At 42.6% G+C, this 12,570-nt stretch overlaps 1 protein-coding gene across 1 annotated transcript in view; it reads right to left on the reverse strand.

Moving 5' to 3' along the window:
• Positions 1–12,570, reverse strand: part of large2 (LARGE xylosyl- and glucuronyltransferase 2) — a 75,148-nt gene that overhangs the window by 34,105 nt on the left and 28,473 nt on the right. Inside the window, exon 2 of the mRNA XM_051378779.1 lies at positions 12,034–12,135. The gene's annotated coding sequence lies outside the window, so the exon portion shown is untranslated. The remainder of the gene's footprint in view (positions 1–12,033; positions 12,136–12,570) is intronic.

Raw genomic sequence — 12,570 nt, forward strand, 5'->3', positions numbered from 1 at the left:
CGACTCTAAAGAGGAAGTTCTGGCAAAGTTGCTGCAACTGTCAAATAAAAACATGTAACTGGTCTTCAGGCTTAAGAAACCGTATTTATATTCTTCCATTTACTTTCTCAAACTCTTTACACAGTGGACCACCTCAGAAAATATTCTCCTCTCCATGTACCACCGACGTTAAACACAGCAGGGTAGGCCGACCCTGTTCAGCTACAGACGCAGGAGGCAGGTTTATGATACTGTTGTTGAGACCTGAACAGAACCTGAGATAATCTTGTGGAAAGGGGGTCCTCCTGGTCCACACTTCACAATACTTCCACTTTAGAGCCACGATTGCAGTGAATTTAACCATTTATTTTACCTCCTTTTGCCATCTTACTGTCACATTTTAGCTCTGAACTAATCATGAATACATGATGCTCTATGTGCCTGACGTAGAAGGCTGATACTGAAACTATAAATTACAATTCAGCTGTATTTTCATTCGAAATGTTGTAGTATTTGTTGTTATATGTTAGCAATGACTCTCCGTACCACTTGAGGCAGCTTGCGTACCACCAGTGGTGCTTGTACCGTAGTTTGAGAACCAGCGATAGAGAGTAATAGTGGGCTACGCTCGTGCTTACAGAACAAGAAATGCATCCAGGTATTTTGCAACCTATTTAGAAACTGTATTAAAATCAAATGTAGGGATAAAATTAAAATGGGAAAGAAAATCAAAACCAAAATGTTCTTAATTTACTCATGAACTTGTCTCACGAGCCACATCGGGCCCGAAGGCATTAAAATAACCTCAACAAACAATCACCATAAGTAGTCTAAAGCTGCCATAGCCTGCAGTTCCTCTAACAGCCACTAGAGGCTGGCTCCAGCAGTGAGTCAGTCTCCATAAAGCCTCATATTAAACTGTCTTTACAGCAGAAAGAAACATGTTTACAACCTTTTGGTCTCCAGAGATAATTTCCCTGTTCATGACAACTGTACAACTCACTATATTAATAAATAAAGTTATAGAATAGAATAAAGTTATGAATAATTAAGGGCGTGGCCTCGGAGTGACAGATGGATGCTGCTGTTTTCAGTAACCAGCCTTCATTCAGCCTCAGCTCCAGGACTCAGGACTGCCACGTACGTGAACATCCTTTAGCCTCAGTCATGTCTTCAGTTGTGACACTACGCAGATACATTAGCATGCAGTTAGCGTTAGCATTCGGCTGGAGCAGAGATAAAGTGAAGCTGTTCAGTGATTTGGGTGGACAGACTCTTTAAGATGAGTGTTTCTGGTGGAAACTCGTAGCGTCGAGCAGAGCGACCTGGAGGCGACGGCTGCTCCATCATGTGGCGGAGCTGCAGCTCAAACTCAGTGGAGGCCGAATGAGAGCCTGCAGGCTACAAAACCACCAGCTGCTCTTTCCCTGACCCCAACTCAGATAACACGGTCTATCTGAGGCTGCGGGGTCGCTCCGTCTGCCTCCGTCGGCCCACACACTCCTCTTTCATGGACAATGATGTGATCATTACAACAAACTTTTTCAGGATTTTCTGACTACAACAAAAGCTGACTTAAAAATGTTTTTCCTTCCTGCTGTGAGGATTCTTCTCCAGAATATCTGAAGTACCTTTATGCTTTTTACTACACTGAAATATTCAAACACAAAAACAGATTTCACAAAAGAAATAACAAAATCTCCACTACACTGTAAAAACACTAAAGTTGAAATTAAACTCTAAACTAAGCTAAACTTATAATCGTCTTCACTAAATTTGAAGTCAAACTCTTAAGTTTTGAAATAAACTAATAATAATAATAATAATAATAATAATAATAATAATAGTTTGCTTTTCTTCTTGAACTTGACTCTTTAAGTTTTACAAACAAAAGAATCAGTATTTCATAATTTAATATAAATTATTGATATACACATATATATATATAAAAAGAGTCTCAGTGATGGTGGAAATTCATTTTTTATCCTTCCTTAAAACAGCTGTTTGTTAAAATGGAGTTTGGTTTGACTGTGTGGAGCCGAGGGTAGGGATTTTAACCCAACTCATAACATAAACTGAGCTGACCTACCTTCTAACAATAATAATAATAATAATAGTTCTCAGACTCATCCAAACCTACAGGAACAGAAACTGAGACTGGCCATGATACACGGACCCAGCGACCGCCCCGTTCACCCTCTCTGCAGCCTCTTCCTGTCCCTCGTCTTAATAAGTGTGCTCTCTGTGGACCTCTGTGCTGTCACGGCTGTCAGTCGTCAGCGCTAACAGGACCTGACAGCAGCACTGACACGCTCTGCATAGGACACACACACACACACACACACACACACACACCAGCAGGACCGCGTCCAGCACAGATTCACACAACACCACACTGTTCACACGAGAGCCGGGACCCGTTCCACCGTCACCCTCCAGCTCACGAGGACTCGGAGACGGTTCCAGGTGGTTTTAGTAAAGATTTCTGCCCACACAGAAAAACCTGTGGAAGAGGGAAACAACAGCTTCATCTCTCCTTCATTGTCCTCTTCTCAGTTGGAAAACAACACAACTGGACCACAGCCAACATCTGGGGAGGAGGGAGACAGACGCAGCCGGTTACTGCTGAGGGACCACCTGGTAAACCTCCATCCTGTCCCCTCATGTCCTCTGATCACCCGCACCGTCTTAATGCCGCCAAATTCACCAGTTAGATTTTCTTGTTAACACGTTTTTCCTGTTCTTAACGTCAGAACAAGGATGAAAGAGTGGCTCATAAACACTACAGCTGATAAATCCAGATTTTATCCTCCAGATGTTTGCTCAAATCAACAAAATGTCAAATATCTGTAATTTATAAACAAATGGTGGCACTGACTCGAACGAGGAAGCAGGAATCTCTCTGCTGGCTTCCTATAAAAATGTAGTTTTGACTGTAAGATCCGACTGATGAAGCTCGCCGTGAGCTTCCACCTGTTCTATTACTGAGCTGTTAACCTTGTTTGAATCTGAGAACGACCTCAGATCTAAAATAAGACTTTATTGGTCATTCTCAGATCTGGGCCGAAGACCAAAACATGACCTTTTTTTCGTCGCCAGGGTTTTAAAACGTTTGATCTTCGTATCGAAGTTTATTCCTGACCTTCTGAAAGTCTGAAAGGAAACCAGACGATGGAATCATTATCGCTCAGATCTCTTGGAACTGGTCGGTGTAACCTGCGCGTCCATCAATGGTGCTATAAGGTTTCCTATGTAATCTCATAAAGTCGTATTCTGAAGCCACTGACGTCTGATTCTAAATGTCTTTTTCATATTTTTTTCATCCCGTCCTCAGTGTGGAGCACTCGCACACAGTGTCGTATAACAGAGTGTCCTGCAGACCGGTGGAAGGTAACACATTAATGCTGAAGTGGACCGACATTATTCATGTCCACGATCTGCATGTGAGAGAGTGTGTTCATTGCACTTTGATGCTGTGAGACCTCGCTGGGCTTCTGTTAATGTGGTGAGTCACATGCTGCTATTTCTGTCCAGGACACATTAACGCTGCTGTGACAGAGGTTCACCCCGCTCCCCCCCCACTCCCCCCCGCTCCCTGCTCCGGGGTCAGCTCAGGACATCGATGGCAGAATCAAACCTTTTATCAGGTAGGAGTCTTTGATCCAGTTGACAGGTGATGTCCAGTAAACACACACACACACACACACACACACACACACACACACACGCTGTTGGAAAAACAGGCTCCACAGTCTTTAATTGCCTTCAAGCTCCAGTGTGTATAATATAATATTCATTATTCATTAGTGCATAATAACCTGTATGTAGGAATTGTTGTGTTTTTGTTCCTTTAAAATGAGCTGCTTTTATCTACAGAGAGAGCGGGTCCTCGCTTACGGAGGCCGCCATGTTGAACTGCCATGTTTCTACAGTAGCCCAGAACAGACAAACCAGGCGAGCTGGTTTTGGCATTTAGTGACCACTGTATTTTATTTAACTTATTTTAGGTTTATTCTCCTGAACTGTAACGGATCAGAAAACACTCCTGAGGACGAACTGAAACATAGAGGGTCATTGTCGTGACGTTATTCCACCTTTCCGAGCTGATGAACACAAGATCTGACTGTATCTGTTCTGATATTTTATGTCGTGTTCACTCTATTTCCACCAATTTTAACACCAGTTATGCAACAGAGGAGAAGCTGTGAAACTGGATTCCTGCCTCGGTCCCTGCCGGCTGCTGAGCTACAGAAACCCTGACCCGTCGCAGGGAGCTGCTCAAACGGCGTCGGGAACTGATTCTGAGATTGTGGCGAGATTCCTTGGTTCAAACATCACACACACACACACACACACACACACACACACACACACACACACATACCAGAGGGCGAGAGAGGTATGGAAAGAGTTGGAGAGAGAGACAGAGAGAGAGAGAGAGAGAGGCAGAGGAGGTGGAGGTAAATGATTAAGTATAGTTGTGAGTTCATTTCCCCCGCGGAGCCCTGGTTCCATTTCTTCCCATCCACCAACAGAGATCCATCTCTCTGACAGTGTGTGTGTGTCTGTGTGTGTGCATGTGCGTGTGTGTGTGCGTGTGGATATCCATTAATAAAAGCTTTTCACTGTACGAATCACATGTTGTCTCCCTCAATCTTGGTTCGTCACTCTCCCCTCCGTCAATCTTCTCCCCTCATTTCTCCAGCAGTTACAACAAATGTCGTGGACGAGCCTCATCATTTACTGCCCATGAAGAAGAGAGAGGACAGCAAGGCACTATGGGAGCAGGAGGGTTGGGGGGGGGACTCCTTCTACAGTCTGGTTTTCAGAGTTTGGAACGATTTCTAGCAGTTGGGAGAATATTTGATGTTTGTTGCTGAAACCAGACGACGGCTCATAATGGAGCTGATTAGTGGCAGAAATTTGCCGATCTGGATGTGAACAAACACAACTTTTAACTGAATTATCTAAATTGAGTGATTTGGAAGCTCAGCACTGTCTGCTGCACTGCGCAACCGAGCCTCTGATTATCCATTATTTAGATTTTTGTGGTTAATCTGCCCTCTGTTCTCCAATGAATGGATGAATCATGTTGCAACCAGACACACAGGCGGACCACTTGTAGCAGGTTTTATTTCTGTATTTCACAAAAACAAGCAGCGTACTTTCACTCTGAATCCGCCTGCACGTCTCACTGCTTCCTGATAGCACTATTTATTCATATCATATTCTACTGTCAGGATATAGTGAAAGTATACCTACTGCAGCTTTAATAGACACTTACTACAGGAAGTTGGGATGATTGTTTTAATAAGAATGCATTGTGATTTGTGATTGGACTGTGTGATAGATATGACAATATATACTGTGTGACACTAGAAAAATGTTTCTTATTCCCCTCCATCGTTTATTTCGTTGTGTCGCTCTTTGTGGTACGAATGCAGCCAGTAAAGTGAATGTGATACAAAACGGTGTTACAGGAGACAGAACAACCTAAACGTCGCATGGACACGGTTTGAGTATGACAACTAATATAAAGAGTAAAAAGAAAATGTACCATTATCTGGTTATATAACGACCCATATCAGGATATGAGATACTGTTTTGTCCTTCACAAGGAAACAGGAATGTCTCTTTCTCACGTCTCAAACACACAAATAATAAAACCGTACACACAAACTGCCAACAGAATGAATAAATAAAACCTCAAACTCTCCCTCGGCTCACCACTGATCTCAGACTTCCTTTTGAAGAAAGACACTTTTATTGATTCTTTAAGATCTCTCCTACAGTCAAAGAAAAACTAATGTCACAGCAAGTGAAAGAGTTGGAGCATGTGGACGTATTTTATAACAATCTATCTGAAGGATTCCTGCAGGTTGATAACAGATCAGCCTTTCAAAAATCACTGGTTGAGTGAAACTGAACTTTATATTCATATTTTTCTGTAGTTTCTATTGAAACTGTCCCTCTCCTGGGAACACAGGCTAATTAAACACGGAGCTTGCAGCCTCCCAGCGGCCCAGACGACCCTATCAGCACATCATGTGACCTCTAATGTTTGCTAGCCGTCCAATCAGAGGTGGGATGTGAAGGCGGGGTCAGAGGTCAGGGCATTAGGAGTGGGAGAGCGAGGGATTGTGGGTGCGTGCCCTGTGGTCACAACGTCAGGTCACCTCTCTATGGAAACTGTGTGTGTGTGTGTGTGTGTGTGTGTGTGTGTCTGTCACCTTGTAAAAACTCATTATGAGTCTCACAGGTCATCTGCAGCCGCGAGCAGAGCTCATCAATCAGTCAGAGGCGTCGCATTTCTGCACACAGCAGGTGCAGGTTACACTGTGATTTAACCACAGGACCTCACACACACACACACACACACACACACACACACACACACACACACAGAAAGGGGTCTGATTTAACTCTCTAAAGCTCGACTGATCAATATGTTTTATATTGCCAATGAATAAAATTATTAAATGTGAAAGTGAGACTAACACACAGCGACAATTTCAGCCAATCTCTGCAGAGAGGTGACAAATCAGAAAGTCTCATATGAATAATTTGTCAGAGGGCACTGATATGAGACTTATTGATCAGTAAGCAAGTAAAAAGACTTTTATGGCACCTCGATACTACAGAGTATTGAAAAATGTGGTTTTGGTTTGGTACCAAATTTCAAAGTAAAACTCATCGGCGTCAGTGCGGCAGCGAGTAGCAGGCAGTGTACGCCTTTTATTCCCAAAAAAAGAAATACAAATGTTAAATATATATAACATTATATATAAATAAAAATGTGTACATTGTTCTACTGGTGATGGAAATACGAGCTCTTTAACTCCTTAAACGCTAAATGTACTTACATTATCTCGTTTTTTAAAGTGAGTTCTGTAAGAAGGAGATGAAGTCTCCAAACTACTGTTACTGATGAGTTAAAGAACGAGAGTTTGTTCTTTTAGATGTACATAGTGTCTCATACAGTGAGCAGTCATAGGGTTTGTTTTACTGAGAGAACTCTTAATGCCTTTATTACTATTTAGTATTGTTTTACTGATGCTCAATGATTCATCAACTGTATCTCTTCAAAATGGCTGCTTTACCCGTTCAAGATAATATGACCTGATGTAGAAATAGCAGCAACGATCATTTATGCACAATAAACAAACAAAACTCTTCTCGCTGTGAAGTGGGTCGCCATGGTTTTTAAAAAGTAGGTCCTCAGAAATAAAGTTTGGGAAACGCTGCTCTACACCAACAACCACAGCAAACAGCCAGGAAGTCATTTATTATTCTAATCCACACGAAACAGAACAGGAAACAGTTGATTCAGGTAACTCTGCACCGAAGCAACAAACACTGGAGATTTCAATAACTTTAACATACTTTAAGTGTAAATTATCTAAAAAATAAATACGAGTACTGGCTCAGGAAAAGGCCAGAAAACCTTGATCAGGACGTCCCTGATCACCATTGTGGTTTGGTTTGGCGAGACAGACTGCACTTGGGCAAGTGTGCGCCAGTAAAGGTTATATATAAGTTTATATTCCATTTCTGCCAATAAATGTTACACTAAATATAAAAACAGCAGTTTCAGTCGGAGCAGACCGGCTATGGAAACAAACCACAGAGAGGCTGCGATACAACACAGGCAGAGGGAGAGAGACACCATATGACTGATCCAATATATAACCTTTAACTATTCTATTTGGGACAGACACAGTCAGACGTTAACGGGGCTGCAGGAGGGGAGCTGGAGGTTCCACAGGTACCACACGTCTGCTTTATCAAGTGGAACATTCTTGTTGGAGATGGTCGGTTAAATTGGGATCGAAACGCCTCCACAAGCCGCCTACACTGCTGAACTAAACATGTTGGGTCTAGAGGAGCCTCTCACACACACACACACACACACACACACACACACACACACACACACACACACACGTCTTGACTTGGATCCTCTCGTGCTGCACAGACTTCAGAGGCCGTTTATTCCCAAAACTCGTAATAATCTGCTGCAGCCACGGGAGCGGAGGAGGACGGATCACACGCCGCCGTCGCGTCTTTTATCTTATCAGGATGAAAACGCTGCCTCTGTTTCCACGACTCAAACAAAGTCCCAGTGCCTTCCAAATAACTCCTTTTCATGCAGTTGTTGCAGCACGCGTGAGAGCACACAAACACCCATGGCTCTGTGTCGACGTGTGTTTTAAAAGTGAATGAGGACTAATTTGAAGCAAAGCCCTTTTTCAGATGTCTGTAGGGAGTGTGCAACAAAGCAGAGAGAACGTGGGAGATTGAGGCGAGAGATCTAGTGTCTAAGAGAGTCGGTAGCAGGAGGAACCTGAGGCTCGATTCCCCACCTGGTGCTCTGTGATATGGGGGGGGGTGTCTCCTGGTGAATCTACATCTGGTTAACTTTCAGCAGTCGGTTCATACAATCCGACACGAGCAGAACTGCAGGTTTCCCAGAGGAACACAAAGAGTACGCCTACACTGCACGACAACCTCATCATCACAAATCATCAGTGACTAACCAAAGACCTGATGTGAACGAGGAAGACAACAAAAAACACTTTCACACAGATTATACATCAATACATCTAGAAATATTACTGACCAAACAACATGGTGGACACCCTGGCTTTTATCACCTGTATTGTATCACCAGTATACAACCCGGGAAACACCCACCGGTTCGCACCCCAATTCAATTAATTTCTGTTAATCATTCATTCAGTTTTTGAGCTGAGGATTGTGCCACATTCACTCATCCAGTTGGATTATTCCTGTATTTGGTGAGCTTTGGTGGACTGTGGGATTTCTGAGGTTATTTCCTGGAAATATTTAACTAACTACATCCTCCATTAACAAGATCTTCTGTCATTAAAGACAGAACCCTTCCCCACCAATAAGAAGATATTTCATCAATCCGTGTTTTCACCGTTTTAAAAACAATAAAAAAATTCTAGTCCAAAAAATAGAGGCTCTGTTCTTTCTTTTGATGTATTCACTGTTTATATATTCCTAGAACACAATATTCTTTAACGATCAGTGAATATGATCTTCAGTGCTGGGGGAGGCTTTAAAATAAAACTGAGGCGGAGGCGGGGAAAGTGTTAAAAGTATCATTTCTGATTTTTAACTGTTGTATGTTCTTGTGAATTTAATATTTTATGTCTTTCACTGTAAGACTGTACATGTTAATGTGTGTGTGTCCATGTGGGCAGTTTGACTCAAACCCAAGGTGAGAGAGAGAGGGAGGGAGAGAGGGAGAGAGAGAGCGAGAGAGAGAGAGAGAGAGAGAGAGAGAGAGAGAGAGAGGGAGGGAGGGAGAGAGAGAGAGAGAGAGAGAGAGAGAGAGAGAGAGAGAGAGAGAGAGAGAGAGAGAGAGGGAGGGAGAGAGGGAGAGAGAGAGAGAGAGAGAGAGAGAGAGAGAGAGAGAGAGAGAGAGAGAGAGAGCTGGTTGGCACCCCAAACTAAATTTTAAAAAATCCAAAGAAAAGCAAAGTGTTACAACATGTCAGTATTAAATCTTTCTACTCAACAGAAGACAAGTGACGGCTGATCAATGACCAATAATAGAGCAGATATCAGCAGTTCATTGATCACATCTGTTCTCTCTTATACTGAACTAAGACCTTGTTATTTCATTCAAACTCGACAATGACTGTAACGTCTCTCTGACCTCCCTCACTCCTCTACCCGCTTAATGCCTCTCCTCTCCTGGTCTGTCCCTCTCCCGTCCCTCTCCCGTCTCTCTCCCATCCCTCTCCCGTCCCTGCTGTGTCCTCATCTTCCCCACAGTCAGAGTCTTGGTTGCAGCCTCTGTGAATGTGATCTGAACGTGGCTGTAATGTATAACTGCTTCATTTGGGCTGACAGTAGCAGCACCTCTCCGTGCTCCTGAATCCGTCTGCGTCTCCTTCCTGTTTGCACCTTCTGCTGTTTAACTCTGATATGTTTGAACAAATCTGCGGCATCTCGACTGCAGCCGACAGCCTTCAAGCAAATATCACAGCGGGTGACATTTTCATTAACGAGCGAGAACAACCTGCAGACTTTCACTACCTGAACGCTGATCTCAGATCTGACAGCAGGTGGTTCGGCACATTATTATTCAGACTGATATCACGTTCGTATTACTCACTCTCTGCTGACACAGCAGCCGCTCAGATAACCTCGCATTCGTCACATTGACTGGAGAAATATGTTGATTTAAGAGTTATTATTTTGTTAAGCCGACTCACAGCGGCACCGTCCTCGTTCTTAACCTCATGGTTGGTTTTCTAACCTTCTTCCTTAAGGGACTCATTTTCTATGATTGAGTAAACTGACTACGTGACATGTTTTATGGATATTACATATTATATTTAATGCATAACAATAACAGCAGAGAACAGCTGATAAACTGCACAATGAACCCAAACAGTGAACTCAGTAACTGCAGGAACGTTGTATAAAACCATGTGAATATTGATCACAGATAAGGTTTCCTGATATTGTTAACAACTGTAACTCAGTATTATGCACTTTTCTAATTTTTAACACTCATACAAACTGAATGCACTTCTTCTTTTGACAAATTCTGTGTTTTAATCTCATTGTTCTTCTGCGTATTTTCTCTGTTTATCAGAGTTGCAGCAATTATTCCATTAATAGATTAGTTATCAACTATTAAATTAATCATCAACTATTTAGACAATCAGGTAATCATTTTTTATATTTTTTATAAAGAATATTTCTGGTTTCTTTAGTCCTCTATGACAATAAGCTGAATATCTTCGGGTTGTGGACAAAACAGGACATTTGAGGGCGTCACCTTGGGCTTTGGGGAATAGCGGTCAACATTTTCTGACATTTTATGGACCAAACTGCTAATTGTTTAATCCAGAAAAGGATCCAGAGATTAATTGATAATGAACATTTGTTAGTTGCAGCCCTGTTTAGCAGAGAGTTAAGCCTCTGTGAATATAACTCAGATATTCGTCGTGCCCTTATCCTGTTTGTATCTTAAATAATAATCTACACTTTCAAAAAACATAGGCCTACTGTGTGTACTTTCTAAAAGTTTTCTTACACCCCTTAAAGCACCTACACTAAGCTTTTTTATGTTGACCCTGTGGTCAAAAACGGTAGTGATTCAGCTGCTTCATTTAATTGATTTCAAAGGGAATTTGACCAAAAATCTGACCTGGTGGCAGGCATTAAGAATAACTATATATACTACAATAATCAATCTTCTCGCTTATGATCTTGTTGGCTTTGCTGGCAAATGAAGTCAACATGGAAATAACAACAGCTGCAGTTCTTCTAACGGCCCCTAGAGGCTCCAGCAGTGAGTCAATAAGGTAATAATACATTTAGAGAGTGAGGAATTCTTTCTGGGCATGAAAGAATCCGTGTTTTATCACCAAAAGCTGCAAGTATCAATCATACTCTTGAGTGTATGGATGTATATTATGTATGCATCACTACGTCGGTCACATGTACGGCAGTTAAGAATGATTCCTCTGAATGAGACTCCATGCTGTTATATTAAATTCACACCACACATTAATCATTTCCACTGCAGCTTCTAAAAGCAGATAAAAGGAAGCACAGACTGAAACTGAGAAAAACAACAATGGTTAATTAGCTAGAAGCCAATTAACATGGCAGCATAATTATCAGACGACCTTTGTGTTTGACCAGGTGTTTTCTCAGGAGTTTAACATCAGTCCGCGGCACTGAAATCCCACTTTATATGTCTTCTCATGCATCGTGTCACATAAACAAGGCGACAGAATAATCAGAAAAACAGTCACGTCAGAGCGAACACAAAGGAATCAGCACAAAGAGCCACAGCAGCACAGCCAGGACTCCTCTCCACATCATCCACGCGCTCCTGAGTCTGTTCGTCAGACACAAACTCACACCCGTTATTGTCTACATACGGCTGGTTTTACACTTCACATACAATAAAACCCCCTCACACTCACTCACTCCCACACACATTGGGAAGAAGAAGTGTGACATCTGAAGCAGGAAGAATAAAAGTGTTTGTTCCTGTACCAGATTCGCAGATGTAAAATCCCAGAGCGGGAAAACTGTGACGGAGAAGCTGCTCAGTCGCAGTCAACGGCTCCAACGGGGACCTCCGGGACAAAATCCACTCTGTGAATAAATAGAAACAGGTATGAGATGACAGCGTGTGACAGCAATGGAAGGAAAGATTACTTATCAGATACAGAAGATATCAAATAAAAGATATTCTAAATAACGAAGGAAGGAAAACAACAAACGCAACCAGAGGATCAATCAACCCGTCAATCAAACAGCAGAGAAACTCTCGACTGTCATTATTAAAGATAGATCACAATGACTCTCTATCATTAGCACTCATCACTGCATCGCGCCTCATGTGTCAATCAAACACAGACGGGGACGACAGGTGGCGCTTTGAATTCTGAGGCCGGAGGCGACAGTTCGGCCGACGTCCAGCGCCTGAATGGGACCGAAAAAGGTGCCAGGACCCAAATTCAGGACAACCCTGTAATCCTAATTCTTTTGGACAGGCGCCCCCCCACCCAGCTTCTGATTGGCCCAGAG

Source organism: Dicentrarchus labrax, unplaced genomic scaffold, assembly GCF_905237075.1.
Source record: "Dicentrarchus labrax unplaced genomic scaffold, dlabrax2021, whole genome shotgun sequence".
NCBI lineage: Eukaryota > Metazoa > Chordata > Actinopteri > Moronidae > Dicentrarchus > Dicentrarchus labrax.